Here is an 18,362-nt window from a genome sequence, read left to right as displayed (position 1 = left end):
GCTCAGGTAATCAAATTTGGATATTCATATAAATAAAAGGCAATCAGAAATCTTGTATTTAAAGGATTATATTTTTAATTCAATGGTATTTGCTAGACCATGGCCAGCACTATTTAGGCTATGTTCCCAAATAAAAATGCGGTGACGTGGAATCGCCAGACCCCCTCGATTTCCCACCCGACTTAAGGCACTCATTACAGACGAACAGGGAGATTATAAAGAATGGACACTGCGGTTGCGTGCAAACGGGTCAGGTGCCTTTTGACTGCTAGACTTACAAACACATTACCAATAATGTCTTTCTGCATAACCATTAACATTTCTCATTTCTGGGAGTAGATCTCTATCTTCGGTTGGGGCCTCCCTCTGGAACAGCCTCCCTGCCACTCTAAAACTTGAGGAGAACCATCTCTGGTTCCGGAAGCACCTCAAGACCTTCCTCTTTTCTTCTGCCTTCGCTCTCCCTCTCCCCTGCTGATCTGTTCTCTCTTGGCACAGTGCACCTGGCCACCCTCTGTCCTCCGGGCCCAGGTACCTGCTCACCCTGCCATCCTCCGGCACTGCCTCCTGGCCACCCCTTGCACTGGGGTCTGTATCTGTACCCAAACAGCCCCCCCCTTTTTCTTCCTGCACTTATCAGACCTACCATGTCTGCTGCCTTAAACCTAACACTTGCAAATTGCTGGCCGCACTACCACTGTTGCCTTTATTATTTATTTATTGTTATTTATCTGTTTCTCCTCTGCTTCGCACTTTCCACTTCTCCCCCCTTCCATGCACTTTTCCCCTCCCCCTCTCCCATGCATTTGCGCGTTCTCAATGTCACTGGGCCTAGTAAGGTCGCTGTTTTGTTCTCCGCTGTTCCCCTCCCTTGCCTTGTCGCGCTCTGAAACACTTGGGTATGAGCGCAATAGAAATAAAATATCAATATCAATATCAATTTCTACGGAGACATCAGTGTAGTAGGTGCCAAGGAGCTTCCGGCTCAGTAGCGACAGGCTGGCTGGGTATTCGAGTCATGTTATGTTATGTTGATTTATACCACACACCGCTACCACCCGGGGGCAATCTCCATGAGTGTCCTTTAGATGGGAAGTACATGGGGCAGAACACTTCATTGCAGTAAAAAGTTCAAAGTGTAATGTCATTTTTTCAACGGAAAGCCAGAGGCTTCGTGTACCTCGTGACAGCACCATCATTTTCCTCATGTGACAATTACATCTAATGTTGCGTTTTTTTAAGCCTCCAAAACGGCAGAAGTCGTGCTATACAAGACATGACAAGACATGTTTACATTAAATGATGTTGCTGTGTCAAAAGGCTTGGGCTGAAGCAACGGTCAGCATAAAAACCGTTCATGTATCAATGCGACCGCTGTCAATATTACAATCGATTGTAAAAGTATACAAAATAAATTAAACAGAGTCCTTGATTATACGAGTCAAAAGTGGCGATTTAGTTTCTACTGTGAAGTAACCACTAGGTGGCGCAAAAGCTACATGAAAATAAGGAGGAGTGCATGAGGGCCGTGAAGATCGACCATGCAGACTTTAGCCTGAATGCATCACTGAATTACTTAATACCTAAATACTATATGTTATGCACTTCTTCTGCCCATGTCAATCTAGTGACCCCCCTTAGAGGCCACCTGGGTCATAGCCATTATTGGCACGCTCACCATGATGATGCAACTGTTCCATATTCCCAATAAAAATAACTTCCAATCTTTTCACAAAGGAAGTAATGTATGCTCTATTTGTGGGTGTGATTGTTTCTAGGCGTGACAAGAGAAGGGAGGGAAGACAGAGAGAGGACAAAACAAACATTATTAGGCCTTGTTCCATTCAGATGGTGCAAGTGTGACAACACAAAGTGCAGGGGAGAGGGAGAAGGGGGAAGTGCCAGGGAGAGGGGAAGGGAAGAGCAATCAGGGCAGCATTGCTCTAAATGCAGCCGTTGCAGCCCCTAAGTGCGGGGTAGGCCTGCAGGGAGTGCGGGGGGACTGGTCACAGAGGAGGCTGGTACCCAGTGAGCCTCAAGGTATTCAGGCCACCAGTCAATGCAGGACAGGTAGGTCAGCTGAGGAGAGAGAGAGAGAAAGCAGAGGTGCAAAAAAAGGTCTTGAGCTGCTTCCGGAATTTACGGTAGTCCATTTCAAGTTTGAGGGGGGTGGGGAGGCCATTCCAAAGGGAGGCACCTGCAGAGGAGAGAGATCTACCCCCCACTCTCTGCCTAGAGAAGCGTATGACCCTCAGAGTGTTAGAGAGGGCTGAGCGAACGGCTTGAGAATGAAGGTATTTTGGAAGAGAGAGTTGGATGCAGTGCAGGCCCTGGCCCCAGAAAGTCTTGTGGACGATGCAGAGGGTCTTGAACTTGATCCTTGCAGCCACCGGGAACCAGTGGAGAGATTTCAGGGCTGGAGAGATACAGTCCCTGGGTTTGAGGTCAAGGACAAGTATCGCAGTCCTGTTCTGGATTAGTTGCAGAGGGCGAAGAGTAAAGGAAGGCAGATTGAGAAAGAGGCTGTTGCAGTAGTCCTGCCTAGGGAGAACCAGAGCTCTGGAGACAGTGAGATTCTGGGCTGAGAAAAGGAAGAATAGCTCTGAGGTGGTGCAGCTGGTAGTCGGCCTTCTAGGTAAAGTCTGTGATGTGAGGAGAGAAGGAGAGAGTGGAGTCAAAGATGACACCAAGGTTTTTTGCCTCACAGGAAAACAAAGGAAAAGGACCCAAGGAGGATGGCCAGAGTGAGAAAGCAGGAGAGGGAAAGCAGGAGCTTGTTATCTGTTGCTTCTCATCCCAAAGAGGGCAAACAAAGTATTTGTTCATTTACATTTTTTGTTTAGTGCGACATGCCCCCTTTTTTCATCTTGAAAAACATGTCCATCTAGTAGACTGTGTCATGCAAGTTTGGGTTCCATGTTGATTAGTCACCACGACCACGTATCTAATCGCCGATAATTTATTTCATCGGGACTGTGAAGGAGAGTAACCTGCAAAGTGTTCTCAAATTGGTGGTGCTCCCTCTTTCATCGCAGGTGAGTTTAAGCGGTGCCTGTCCAGTCTGCTATGATGCAGACACTACAGACAAGCATAGTAGCCTCAGGATGTAAATCTATTGGTCACATCTAGTGCTGGAAATGGGAAATAATTACTCTGGGATTGCACTCAGAGGATTTAGGGGTGGGGGAGGTGGGAAGATGGGGGTTCGGACTGTGGGGGGGAGTCAAAGCTGAAAAGCACAGAGGTAGAATAAAATAGCCCTGCTGCACTTCACAGAGATTTCTTGAAGCAACCAGAGATCCCCAAATAGGCCTTCATGAAAATATAGAAATGACTATATAAGCCTACAATGACATGCGTGCTGCTGTGTCTGCAGCCATCTCACCTTAATTGCACTTTAAGATGCTTGAGTGTAAAACAAGAAGACAACCCATTGTGTAGCTTTTCTGAGGGCGGAAGCTCATCCGCGAGCCCTAGGAACAACCGAACAGTGCAGGCTTCACATTTCCCCAGATTTGGAATGCAGGGACAGAATTCTGTCCGGTTTCCGAATCTGGGGAAATCCGTTCAAATGGCAGCACTGCGTGCATCTCATAGAGCTAGGCAGGGGGTGGGGAGCCCTAGTTAATGGAGGGTGGGATTCCGATCCAGCGTGTGGCGAATGCTCTATCCAAGCACCCGGGTGTCTGTGCTTTTGAATAGATTTCCACTGGGGTGATGTTTATGCTTTTAGAAGAAGCTGTAGTAATCAAGTTTAGTGTAGATGAGCTGCAAATGGCTTAGGAGGGATGTATGTCTGCAGATGGCCCCGGTCTGGCATGGCCTTAGAATAGCATTCAGTTGCCTTTTTGTAGTGTGAACTTGTGTATCAGGAGCCCTGAACATTCACATTGTATGTGTTGTAGATGTCTAGCGCTGGGAGCCAGAGTGTTTTCGCCTGTATTTTAGGCACCTTGTGTTGTCTCCTCCTCTTCTCGAATGTTGATGGGGTATCACTTGGTCCACTGTGGTCTCTGATGCCCCGCCATTGCACCTGGCTGTCATCATTATGCAAGTAAATCTCTTTTTCGTAGGCACTCTCTCCCCTGCACCCTTCTCGCTTCCCCCTCCACTCCTGTGCTGCCTTGTTTTCGTCAACCTTGCACCTCCTTCGCTTGCCCCCTTCGTGAAATTGCTGCAACAGCTGCTCCCTTTACCTTGCTCTCTCCTCCCGCTCCGATGGATCTCCTGCAGCCGCATAAACATCTCACTCTAGACCTTCTCACACCACATGGGTCACTTCCTCAGATTACTGCCCGAGGAAGTGAGCCATGTGGCCTTGAAAGCTAGCAGACATAAATATGAGCGTAAAAAATGGATCTTCTCTCCAAGACCCAGTTGATTTTATACCCTTTGTTTAAAAAAAAAAAAAAAAAAACATCATGCGGTATTCATTTGGCATACTGGATATTTCAAGCGTGCGCTTGGATACCCATTCACGGAGTTGTTTAATGCATCATGTGCTGCTCGGTTGCACTGTCACAGAATGCGAGGATAAACCTAATTAAAGGCGGCTCCTGGTTTTCTTTAGTGTATAGGATTGATTGGAAGGATTCACTTTTTATGAAAGCCACGAGGGGGCACTGCAAGACCTCTGTTGGAAGTTGCAATACTTGTTAAAGCTGTGAAGATGTAAGCCCTGCACCTGTAAACTGCCCCCTCCCTCACTGGCTTTCCACTGCCTTGGCTTCCGTTTTCTGGAGCTTCCAGGCTCTAATGGTGCGATATGAACCCTGCCTCTGATCATCCCTGGATCGGAAGTGTCGAATTAGGTGATTATAACAGCAACTTTCAAGGAGGCCGCGCTTGGCCTGCGCCCAGACAAGGCTTAGAGCTCTCTTTTGGATAGGTGTTTAGACTCTCTCTCGCTCGCTCGCTCACATAGCAACGCAGGGTGTGCATTTCTGCTCCTTTTTAGTTCTTTCTGCCTCTCCCTCACTCTCCTCCTCTCACTCTCCCTCTCGCCATCCTTCTCTCTCTCTCTTTCCACCTCTGTCCTCTTATTTCTTGGTCTCTTGCCTTCTCCGTTTGGCCCCCAATTGCTCGCTTTCCCTTTCTTTCACCCTCCGCACCTGCCTCTCACGCGCGCCCTCCCTCGCACTGTCTTTCCTCTCTCGCTCTATCGTTGTCTCTCTCTGTTAAACTCTCTATTGCCCCCTCACCCTTCTTTCTTTGCCTGACTTTACCCTCGCTTTCTTTTATTGTTTACATTCTCTCTGTTACTACCATTCATTCACTGTCTGCCTCTCTGGTTCTGCTACCCTCCCCCCCTCACTCCCCTAAAGTGTAACCCCATACATGGACTACAGTAACTAACAATGTGGCACTAACTGCAGCAAACGAACCAGGGGACACTTCGTCTATACATATGCCCCTTATTGACAGAGCGTTTTTCAATGGGATTTCACCATTATAAAACGCTTCTGTGAATCAAGCCCTTAGTCTTTCTCATTTGTTTTGCCTTGAATATTATAAGGTAAAGATCAGTAGTAGCTTATTCAAGTTTAGTGATTTAAAAAAATATAAAGTCTGGTATCGCATTGTATTGTGATGATTTGTGTAACATTGTAATATATAAAAGTTGTAATGCTAAAAATATATGGATGGCGGAACACAGCTGTCTATAGAAAAGTGAAAACGTGTCTTACTCAATTCTGTTTCTTTAATGGGACGAGGTGGGGGCAGGGACGAAGAATGGAAGGTTTTGAAAGACAATGGGCCTCATTACGACCCTGGCGGAAATCGCGGTGCAAAATGCACCATGGAGCACGGCGGAAAGCTGCCGATAGCGCCATGGGGGTTGGCGGATTTTCCGCCCCATTCCGACCTTGGCGGAGCGGTAAATCCCCATCCCCCATTTTACCCTTCCCCATTCCCATTTTTGCCCCATAGGGTATAATGGGAGTGGGGAAGGCGTTAATTACGCCACCGTAAAATACGGTGGCGTAATTAACAACAAGGTCCCGTAGCGCCATGGATTTCTCCGCCCGGAAAAACCAGGCGGAAAACGCTCCATGGCGCGAATAACGCTGGCGTAAACCCACTCCGCCAGGGTCGTAATGAGGCCCAATGTGTCACTCTCACTGGAAGTGCATGACAGTAGTATGCCACTTTTTGTTTTGGCATCTTTAAAAAACAAAAAAACTGCTGTTACGGTGACATCCCACGGAGCACAAACTCTCCAATGTATGTACTGGATAGGTAAGGCGCCTATACTGTCACTTTTCCTTCATCGACAAAATTGCGTGTAGGAGTTCAAAATACATCTATACATCTGATGAAGCAGACTATTTCTCTCTCCACAAATTAAGATACAATCTGCAATTAATGAAAACAGACTCTGATTGGTGTGGGTTTGCAAAAGCTATTTTCACTCGGGGCGATTTGGCTGCTCACTTTTCCAGCCAGTGAACTAATCGAACTGACTTTGTCCGTATGTATTCCAAAGCGCTTTTATCGATTCAGTACCTTTTCCTCATCTGGGAGCTTTGCAAAGGGATTTTAAGTGCTAAAGGCGTCTATGTCCGTCCTGAATTTCCATAAGAAATCATTGTAGGCTCCACGCACTCCCGCAGATTAAATTCATGGCCCTGTGCTGGGATGCTGTGTTGCTTGGATATCAAGTGACTGGAAGCACAATCGGCTAAGTCGGTTTTATATAGCAGGAGCTAATTGTTAGAGACAACCCATTACCTTTCAGACACCAATTATTTCCGGTTGCCTGTCCTAAATCCCTCGAATTGGACAATAATTTAGACAAGGGGCATTTGAATGACTGTAAAAAATCAATTACCTTTCAGAGAGCTGTTTTTACAGAAATTGTGTTTTTAAACCATATTCATATAACCAGATTACAGACCAGGCTGAATTTGCCACTGATCGTGGTAGTGGCAGTGGAGCGTGAGCCAAAACTAATGATGCAGTGTGATGCAGTGCAGTGTGTACTTAGAAACTTCAAATTGGCAGCATAACGTATACTTCTAAGAACTCTGATCAGCGCGACAACACAATGATCCTAGTGCTCTAAACTCTGACAGTGTGTACTTAGAACACACCCTGCACGTTTTCAACTTTTCTCCAAAATGTTGTCAGTTCTGTTGTTTGATGTTTTTTTCATAAGACTTTTACAGGCTATCCAACATCCAATCTTTTTCTCACGCTCGTGCCTAGCAGATGTTTTTCAACTATCGCTGAGGCCTTGCTGGGTGCAGTTTCATGAGCACCTCACATAAGGCCACTAATACCTGGCTCATCCCAGACCACGACTGACCACCTTCAATTAATGTGGCATTATCTTCATATGGCTGGAGATCGGAGTGGGAGCCTCCACTCAGGTCATGTGTTTCTACTGTATCCTAATGGCTTCTTGGCGCTTGTGAAATGCAGAGCATTGGAAGCTGACGGCCTAGATAACTAGGCACATTTCCTGCTACTGCCCACCGGTAGATTGAATACTGTTTCCGCAAATGGGAGAGGATTTCTGGTTCTGTGCTCATTCTATCAATGGACTCTGGAGAGAATGATAAAAAGTGTATCAAAAAGGTCCCAATTTTATGGTTTTGTTTTCGATATGGAGGCTTATCCAAGGAGAAATAGAATGACACCATGCAATCATTTTGCATAGGAAACCAAACATGCCACAAGTTCATGACTGTTGGCCACTAATGAGCAGGGGTTGTATTGAGCTAGTGATATTGGGGTGAAAAATTGGCTTCTGCCCTGCAGAAGTACAAGGATGAGTAGAGGCTAATGCGCCTACTTAGCCCTCAGACTTCTACAAACCAAGGATTGTCCCAATCACAAAGGGAAAACCGGCCCGGTTAAGAGACACACCTCCTTTGCATTTTGTGGTAACGTGGCCCAAGGGACAGCTATACTCTCAAGAGGGGTGTGAATGTGAAATGGTAGCATCCCAAACAGTAAAGTACAACATTCCAAAATAAAGGAATGCCCAATCAAGGCTCTATAAAAAGATATATACTTTATTTAAACATACCATGTGCAACAGTAACTAAATCGAAAACACTACAAAAGCCTGCCCCTGTAGAAAGAACACAGAATAAGCAGGACAGCACGATGTAGCACACCAGCTAATGAAATAGGGGAAGAAAAAACCATAAAAACACAATGTTATTTGAAAAGAATGTGTTCTTGTAGCAAAAAATGAATTAAAGTCACCAAGCTAATCTCTATGTCCCAAAATGGACTAGTGGGCAGTTATCAGTCAATACTACCTTTGCTGTGTCTTGGCAGTTCATTCGACTGCAGTGAACCAGGCTTCTCGGCGCTGCGGTGATGGTTCAATTCAGTCTTGAATGTGGTAGTCATGGTAGCAGGTGGCAAAAAAGTGTCAAGTTGGGGTCCAACTGAAGGCTGCTGTGGTCCAAATCGTTATTCGAGCGATGCAAGTCGGGTAGATCACTGGGTTTCATTCACTGGTCGAGGTTAGATAGCGGACGGCTGATGTTTGGATGCGCAAGGTGAGTCAGTTCGATTTGGTTCTCCAAAGTCTCGATACGGGAAGAACACCAGGGTTTCTTTGTCAACTGTATCAGCGATGAAAAGGCTGGCGGTTCAAACAGTGGCTTGAGCATTACAGGTGGAGCAATGCTTCTTTGTTCGAGCCGAGGCAATGAAACAGTTCAGCTGGCGCGGTGCAGCAGCAAACCTCTTCATACATGCAGTATTGCAGTTTAAAGGTTGTCGAGTGCCAAAGGCAGCTCCAGAGGGTCCTGTTGGTTAGAACTGTAGTGACTGCGCACAAATCATGGCTTGCAACAGTCCGTCAGCGAAAGTGCCGAAATCCTGGCTGTCTTGGCTCTCCGGAGCTGTGAGTCCCACTCCAGCGTTTCAGGGGAAAGAGTAGTCCTTTTCTCTGGCTCCCAAACATGGGGGAGGCTGTCAGACAACTGCAGGGATCCTTCAGAAGGTGAGTTCCTGGGTACCAGTGTGACTGGCAGAGAGGCAGGTCTTCCTTTAGAAGAAGGTGAGCCCCAAAGGGCCCTGGGGATGGTTGGTGAGCAGAGCTTGCCTCTGCCTTGGACTGGCTGTCTTCACTTCACAATTGAAGGACTTTGGAAAGGGCTGCTCTCCCAATAGGGCCCACACAAAATCTTCCTCAAGAGTTGAAGTCCAGAGATGGTTCAAAGAGAGAGTGGGAGACCCCCTTCTTTTAAAGGCAAATGTCTACAGCTGATCGAACCAAAGCAAGCCTGCTGTTCAATCCCTGTTCTTAGACCAGCTGGACTTTGCCTCCTGACATCACTCTCAAAGTGCGTTGTGTTAAAGGGAGTGGAAGGGACAGGAAGGAAGAGAGATAAAGAGAGAAAAGACAATGGCAGAACCTTCCTCCAGCTGCTCTGAGATCCCTCTGTCTATACTAACCCACCCCCTTCCCTTCTCAATAGCATCAAAGACCCTTTTGATATGCAGCACACTGGTGAGGGCATAGACCTTTTATAACGAGTGTGCCCTTTGATTCCTGTTCCCAAGACAGCTCCCTGTGGAGCGGTTGTCTCATCTCCCTGGAAATGGGTGTTACCTGCCCTCAGAAAGGATCAAAGAGAGGCATCCCCCAGGGCTTCAAATTTGCAGAGAGCAGCAGAAAAAAGGGGGGGGGGCGGTTTGTTACACATACCACTTCCATAGATAAGCTGGGCTCACAGGTGTGGCTTATATTTACAGTTTAACGTGCCACCAAGATAGCAACTCTCATAGTTATGCCATTTTTGGAACAGGGGTGCATATCTTAAATGTAACTCATGTGCTGCAGGGACCTGGTTGTCTCTGCAGCTGTCAAGAGGGCACCTTTGACCTGAACTTGCTCTGTGGGTGCGAGAACCCGCACTGCTAATCAGGCTGCTGATTCCGCAGGACACAGGTGTACAGTATGTTTTTGGCCTGGAGATTATGAGAGGGGGACCTAGTTAGCAGGTGAGTCTTTATGAGATGGAATTACCCACATCATTTTATTAATTAATGCAAATATAAATCCAGGGCTTCTACACCCTTGCCAGGTGGCAATTTCCCACAATAGGCTTTAGAGAGAACCCGTGCCCGCTTGCTGTCAGAACTCCCATGGCACTGGCTGCAATATCAATGGCAGAGCAGGATGGTACGTTGCTTCCTGCATGAAATATAGCACCAAGGAATACAGCTGAGCCGCGAGCATGATAAGGTGTCTGAGATTGACATACAAAGCTTTATGAAACACCAAAGAAATACAAAAACAAGGTCTTTATATTGGTATGAAGGTAGGCTGTTGTTTTGGTTTCTTAAGTTATACCTTGACAACGGTGTGCCGTTATAATGTCGAAAACATTTGGTCGAATTACAAAAATGTCGAAAAAATGTCGAAATGTTTTTTTTTTAATGCTTTATTTTTTTATTTACATGTTTTTTTTTGGGTTCTGCAAGTAAAAAAAAGGTTAAAACAGAAAATAAAAATAAAAAAGTGGGGGTTGGTGGAGGAACCTCGCCATTTCGAACAAAAAACAAAGAAAAAAAGACATTCACATTTTTTTTTCGACATTATGTTTTCGACATTTTGACTTTCGACAAAATGTTTTTCGACATTTTCACTATAAACCCTTGACAACAACAAAAAAGTTAATTTCTGAAGGCACATCATTGTGATGATGATCCGAGAAGGAGAATGCAAAATAAAGTAACACTGTACTACAAGTCAATGAAAATAAATATGAACATTTGAGCAACATCTTGTCTGAGTCATCTGTTGTTATTGGATGGGCAAGCTGGCCAACGGGTAAGCACAATCACAGCTGTGCTGCAGTCCCACAACAAATTAAAACCATCAGCCACAGCTTTCTCATGACAGTCTGCTCAAATGAATGCTCTGTGTAGGTTTCGGAGAGGCGTTTTTATCAAGTCAGTCCACATGTTGCCATGAAATGGCAGTTATAAACTATAAAATGTCCCAAAAAATATACCATACAAACATGAAATGCATAGAGTAACACTGAAATATGTAAAGCATAAAAAACGACTACTAAGAGGGAATGGTATCTCCAGAGGAATGGATGGGGGTGGAGGAGATGGGGGTGAATAGAACACTATTCTGTACCTCATTATGAGATCCCCTCAGTCACTGGCATTACCGGATGCAGTAATTAGCGTTACTGCATGTCGTAATACCAGTAGTCACCTACTTTATGAGAATACAACTGCTACAGCAGAAACAGAGATTTTTTTTTAAAATACAGCATCCAGTAATTCAGAAAATCTGCATTTTTTTACTTTTTTAAATATATTTCCTTCCCCATTTGGAGGGTGGCATTGGATTCTGTACCATAGCTGAATACAAATGTATATGTGGACTGAGATGTTGCCCAGGGGAACCTTTGGGAACGGAAACCACTTCTATAGGTGGGAAAATCTCTCTGTTGATAGGGTTTGCCTGCAATCTGCCCTAAAGTCTTGATGGTTTTGTGTTCTTTTTTGGCTTTTTCCAAAGCTTCAGCAACTGCTTTGCCAGTAGATTCACCTCCACTGGCATGTCAAGGAGAGTAGTTTCTGTCTTGGGTCGTGAAACCCGACCGTTGCAGCCAAGTGTGTATTTTAATAACGGGTCCCAGCACAATTGATCTACCTGCAGTCTCTATCCATTCAAGGGCATTTTTGATAACCACATTAGTGGATTGCTTCCCCTCTTTTAAGAGCTTAAGCAACAGGGATCTAAGTGGTTCTTGGATCTTCTTAACTGGATAATCCATCTGGTCCTATTGGGCTCTATTATAATGGGCTGGATTATGAGCGAGTGTTTCATATGTGGCTGAGGTAGCCACCTTTCTCACTAGAACAGAAATCCTTTTGCTCGCCTTATCAAGTGGGTACTTAGTAGATTCCAATGGTGTCCCAGCCCGTTTGTGAGTTATAGTCACAACCATTACGTTTGTCGTATGGTGACCTCTTACAAACAGCAGGCCTCCTGGCGCAGGCTAAACCCCCTTCTCGATACAGAGGTTAACCACTTTTGTAGGAGTTGAGTTGACAAGGGATGGTGTTATTCTCCTTTTAGCGACTCTAACAGGGGAATATACTGGCGCATTTTGTTTCTTCTCCTTTTAGATTTCCTCAATAAAATGTGTCCTCCTCAGATTTGTGTGTTTATATTTTTTAAAAATCTGCATCCCTTTTTAAATGATCATTGGATAGGACTTGATCATCTGATGGGGATAACGGAATTGGGGGATCAGTAATATTTGTAGAAGGCAAATGATTCTCTTCAGGTTCAATATCCTGTTCATCCTCTAAGGTGCTTTTTTCCTCATCTGTGCAGTTCTCTAAATCAAAGAGCTACTCCCCTACAGGCAAGGTGAGAGACTTAGCTTTTTTAAGTGGGACTCTATCCTCAGTAACAATGCTTTGTCTCTTAATTATGTGATTTTCGAGAAACTTCATGATCACCAACATTGTGTCCATTGTTTTTTTAAACCTCTCATAAGTCCATGTGCTTGGGCAGGATTTAGTTAGGAAAATAATGCCCTCCTGTACAGATTTTGAGTGCTGTGGCACACTCTTTCTCTTTAGGGCATCTAATAAGAAACCCTCAGCAAGGCCTAATTCTTTTCATGTGAATGTGTCCTTTTGGACCCCCTTTAGTCAGTGCAGAAGATGTATGCTTCAAGACCTATGATGTGTGCTTCGAGGCCTCTGAAGTATGCTTCGAGGCCTCAGAGGTTAACACTCGAAACTGGGCTTCTTCGTTCCGATTTGTGTTTCAGTGCAGATGCTGAAACAGCATAGTCTGGGTTTTGTTGTGTTTTGACCTACCTAGAGTTGATACCTTGACCGCCAATTTTGTACAGCTCTTGTGGAAGTGTAGTTTCTGCTTTATATGTGTAGCTTTCTTGTCACCAGGTGTAGTCTCAGTAGCTCAACCTGATACCTGACCTTTGAGGCTGGTGACAGGCTGATGTGTACCCAAAGCTTTGTCAATGGCAGGCTCTTCGGTTTTGCTGTCAAACCCAATGCTTTCCTGGTCGGCCTCGAGGTTTTCTGTGACTGTGGAAGGTTCGACATATGTCTCAGCCTGCATTGCATAGGTGGCCCAATGCTCTGAACAATGATCTTTAAGTGTTTTTGTCTCAAAGAGCTTGCATGCCCAACACCTCTCCACCTGATGATCCCATGGAAGGCAGTAATTGTACTCTTTGTGCGTGTCCATCTAGGGAAATGTATTGTTAAGGGGGGGCAAAAATTAAATGGAGTACCTCCCTCATCAATGTTGGAGGACAGAGAGATTAAATTAAATGAGGGGAATGTATGATAAGGCATTCTAGAATATAATGATGTGTTTCCCCCACTCCCTCTACTATAACAACTTAAAGGTCTGGAGATGTCATCGACTACTGTGGGGTTCAAATACAGACCCCAGACGAAAAGGAAAATGCATTTGGCTATGTTGGGCCTAGAATGCAGAGCATTGAAAACACACAGAGATGACTGCCAAACTGAAAGGGGCGTCATTTCATTCCTAAATGCTACATCAAAATGTTGTTTCCAGAGAAATCAAATTAAATGGGCCTAAAAATGCAGAAATACTCTCTTAGAAATGTGAAAGCACAATTTTGACTGGCATACTGAAAGGCCAGTGATTCATTTTCAAACTGCAAAACAGGAAAACATGGTTCCCTTGATAAAACAGAGAGACAATGGAAAATGTGTGCATTCTGCAGCTTGAAGCCAGGAACATGGAAAAGGAAATACCAATGCAGAAGTACATTTGAAGGGATAGATTAAGGAAATGCGTGGCTTGTCACAACTTTTTTTTAAAAAGAAACTGCGAGAAAGAAACTAACATTAAGTGTGCAATATGTTTGAATGCCAAATAACTAAAATCAGAGGCCTACCTTTCATTACAGTGTGAAAAATACTGAAAGACACTTTTCACAAAAAGAGAGCAGCATGGATGAATAAAGATATTTGCATGCGGGGTTGAAAGGAGCTGTTTATCAGTGAAACTCCTTTGCCTGTGCTAGTTTAATATAAAGTATAATTTAAAGATGGCATGGCATAGGAGAAATCTGCATATGATTTGAGGTCAAGCACTAAAATGCCTCCTGTGTAAAAGAAATGGAAACATGTAAAATCACCAGTTTCTGTTCAGGAGAATTGGTATCAGTTCCTGTTCAGGAGAAATGGCTTCAGTTTCTGTTCATAACACTCGAACAGTGACCTACCCCCTATCTTCTATCTATCTAAAACATAATTTGAAGCCAAAGCAGGGACCAAGAAGAAATTTATGTTGGGTGGGGGGCTGCTCTCAAAGATAACCTAAAATGTGGTTATGACTTCCCAGGAAATGTCATGAAGCAGAGGATTTGTGAGATGATAGCTTATTAAATCAGATCTGTATGGACATTTTGGGTTGATAACTAGTGTAATTTCTGAATAAATCAAGAAAACTTCTGGTCCGCATATGCAACTTTGTGCAGTCAAAGGACTTATTTCATTAGGTCCCGGCATGGGCAAACCATTTCAGGCATATATATATGTATATATATATTGTTATGCTTAACTGTAAATTAAAAATATTTGCCACGTCAGAGTTTTTAAGTGCAACATTGAGATGTGTAGAATTGTAAATTCAGGTGGTTGGCCTTAAACCCACCCAAAATTTGGGCTTAGCAACTGAATGGGCCATTGCAAGAAAACAGTGTCAGCTTTGGGTAAAGGGATGGAATGGAAAATAGTTGTTGAATCCCTACCAAAAGCCAATAAGCTGGCATCTCAAAATTAAGATCCATTTGGGGGTGTGGTTGAGTTGTTATAAGGAGACACACACTGGAGATCAGGGAGGCTGCACGAAACTACCTGGGTTGGAATTGATGATAACATTGCTGGAGGAACCCAGGAGAGGGGAGAGAGGCTGGGATCTATGAACAAGAAGAGACAAAATAGGGGGATTGAACCTGGAGAATATCCATGACTGATTTCGGATTCTGATGGTCCCTGTCCTGTACCTGAAAGATGACCTGAGCCTTGATGTCCTTTTTCCTGAGTGCAAACCCAGATATGTTAATGTTAATGTTAAAGGACATTTGTACCGCGCACTATCACTACCGAAGTGGACCCCTGATGCTCTGGCGACTCTGAAAAAGGGGAGGAGAGGGGGTGGTTAGTGGGTGGGTTGGTGGGAATAAGCTGGAAAAGTGCAAGAGAGCAGTGATGTGCTGTTGGCAGCCTCAACCCGGTGGGTCCGTTGTCTGGGCTTGGCGTGTTTTATGGTCGGTAATCGTCGTTTGCTGTTGTGTAAGTCTATGTGTGGTTTGTTTTGTTGTTGCATCGTTGTGAAGTTTGTGCAGATTGCTGCGTTTTAGGCTTGTGGTTGTGTTTGGTTAGAGTTTGAGAGGTGTATGCAGAGGGATGAAATTGTTAGTTGGTTGGTTAGTTGGCATTGCTGTCCTTGCAATTATGGGAATACAACTAGGTGCGGTGCATGTTAAGAGTCACATTTCCATCTAGATGCGACGCAAGCTAAGGTTAAGAATCCTGAGTGTGGCACATGCTAACAATCACATTTCCATCTAGATGCGGCGCAAGCTAAAGTTCAGAATTCTAAGTTTGGTGTATGTTGGCATTCACATTTCTATCTAGATGCAGCGTAAACTAAGGTTCAGAATTCTAAGTTTGGTGTATGTTGGCATTCACATTTCTATCTAGATGCAGCGTCCAACCAAACCAATTCTGGTGGGGTCTGTTTGATTGAACAGTGTTCCCATTATTGTATGGGTGGGCACACAAAGTAGATCCTCTTAGCCAAATTACATGGGATGATTATGACATTTGAAATTAACAGCTCCCAGTGTGGACAAAAATATAGGGCCTGATTCACAGAAGTGTTTATATAATGGTGCAATCCCATAGGAAATCAGGCCCTTCATCTGTAAAGTAATTAGGTACTCCTATGTATTTTTTGCAAACCCCAAAAAGTCCCTAAAGGGAGGGGTTCATTAAAAACGAAATCCTACACTGCTTCCCACATCCCCAAACCCTGCTTTGAAGCAGAGGGCTCCAATGATCAATTGAATACCTGTGTTTTGTGTGCCGGGACAGAACAGTGTCTTCCCAAATTTGAACAGAGTGGAGTCACTGATTTAAAAAGCATAGCTTCTACTGAAAGTAAGGAAGTGGATCCTGGGAGAAGGGAGGTTTTGCCTTGCATAGTGGTGAAAGAAAAAGGTCTCCAACTACAAATAGAAAGTGTGTTTTCTGAAAGGTTTGCGTTGCTATAAGATTGCCAGCATTGCTAAGAGCACAGCGCCAGTCAAACATTATTTTTACATGTGATTTAGTTAAACAAGATTGCTAGCATTTCCAAGTGCTGAGGGAGATTAAAAAGACAGAGCGCTGCATGTATGAAATTATTTTTGACAATAGAAAAGTGCTGCATCTTATTTAAATGAATCTTCAGATAGAGTGTCAAGTTTATGATCTTGTCATGTTTCAAGGTGCTACATGCTATTCAAAGTGATCCTCAGGCAAAGTGTTTTGACTGTACATGTTGTGTGACTAAAGAGTTTAGGATCTCTGTTATCCTGAACTAACTAGTGTTTTCAATTTGGGAAAAGAATGATTCTTAGGGGGGAAAAAAGCATTTGGGCCACAGAGTGAGGTGGTGTGATCTGTGATTTCGGACACATATTAATTTTCCCATTCATTAATGTGTATTCTTTTCTATACACCGGTGTGCTTCTTGACTTATCTGTGGCACAAGGGTGAGGGACCTATGTGGTACTATATGGGTCATGGACTAGATTGAACCGAAAAGGAATATTGGTGTGGCATTTTTGATTGGGGAGGGAACGAATTCCCTGCATCAATGGTGGCTGCATAAATATCTCCAACAACACGCTCAGTTCCCAATCACAGACATCCAAAGAGAATTATAAATATAGGAGAGGATTTGAATCGCATTCAGCTTGCGTAGAATTTCTGCACATTAAACAAATGTTATCTTTGGATCATCTGCAAAAGGAAGTTAATCAACCCATATCCGATCACCCTATAAGCTAGTGTTCTGAGCTTTTCCCTCAATTCCCTGCCATACAAGATATGAACTCGAATTGCATTCAAGCAGGCTCTGATGTGGAGCCACTGGGGCAATGCAAACTCATTGACCTGGGACACTGAAAGCCTGCAGATAGAGTCGATGCTGGGTAACAGTCAGTGTCTTTTCTTGAGTGACACATGAAGTGTGCATACACTAAGTGGCAGGACAGCTTCTGACCTATTCGCCCAGGGTAAATAGTGCAGGGCTGAAATGTGGGTCCTGAGACTGTTGCACCATGTATCCCATATCCCAAGCAAGATTGCCCTAAGGATACCAGTGTGGCCAAAACCGTCCTGGGGCTGTATGAGTCCTGGTGCAGAAGGGAAGTGATGTAGCAGCTACAGATTGACTGCCTCTCTTGGGGTGGGGCCAAGCCTGAGTTGCATTAATATAGAAGGGGTACACACCATAATGGCACAGCAGGCTGAAAAATGATCGTTTGGAGAGTTGCATCAAAGCAATTGCAAGGGTTATGATTTATTCAAAGCCTTGCATCCAACAGTCTTCATGTTGGCATGAGTAAAGCAGAAGCACTATGCTTTCCAAAAACCTGCTATTTAGGGACAGAACTTCACAACAGCAGGAAACCATCAGAATATCCTGCTTTTTAAATGCAAGACTCTAAAGTGTATGCATGACTTACGGAATAACATGGATCTTGCAGGAAAGTTGCAAATATAAGATCCCCAAACCCGTAGCTAATTTGACAGACTTGCTTCAGGGCCTCTCACCCAGAAGGTTGCTTGTGATTAACTGATTTATTTTGCTGATAATTACTTAAAATCGATCCCCAGCACTTCCAGACATATGCAAGTGTTTTTTTCCGTGGGTTTCTACCACCCTGAGAAGATCTGTAATATGCCCTGAGAATGGCTCATGGGAGCAAAAATCTGCTTCTGACACTGTCTGGCTCCTTAGTTTTACTTGTTATGCCCATATATAAAATACACAAATCAATTTGACTCTATTGTGCAAAAACATTTTGTCGCTGTGTTAGTTTAGTTTTTGAAAAAGCACACAAGCTCGAATTTTTATACGTGTTTATTGGACTAACTGAAAATATCATGCTGAGATGGAATAATGCATTAGCTTTCGAAGTCACATAGAGCTTCATAATAATAATAATAATTTGCATTTATATAGCGCTACAAAAGACATCTGAGTGCTGCTTATATACCCACGGTGTGTGGTGCTCATTTATCGACCTCGGAAGGTGAAAGGCTGAGTTTGGTCCTGCTGGGATTGGAAC

General features: G+C 44.1%; 1 protein-coding gene across 4 annotated transcripts in view; it reads right to left on the bottom strand.

Annotated features, from left to right (window-relative positions):
- Positions 1-18,362, bottom strand: part of LOC138472494 (collagen alpha-1(XIII) chain-like) — a 393,813-nt gene that overhangs the window by 237,167 nt on the left and 138,284 nt on the right. The gene's annotated exons all lie outside the window — the stretch shown is intronic.

This window comes from Ambystoma mexicanum, chromosome 8, assembly GCF_040938575.1.
Source record: "Ambystoma mexicanum isolate Mex_15411 chromosome 8, UKY_AmexF1_1, whole genome shotgun sequence".
Lineage (NCBI taxonomy): Eukaryota > Metazoa > Chordata > Amphibia > Caudata > Ambystomatidae > Ambystoma > Ambystoma mexicanum.
This window is presented reverse-complemented; position numbering and strand designations above follow the sequence as displayed.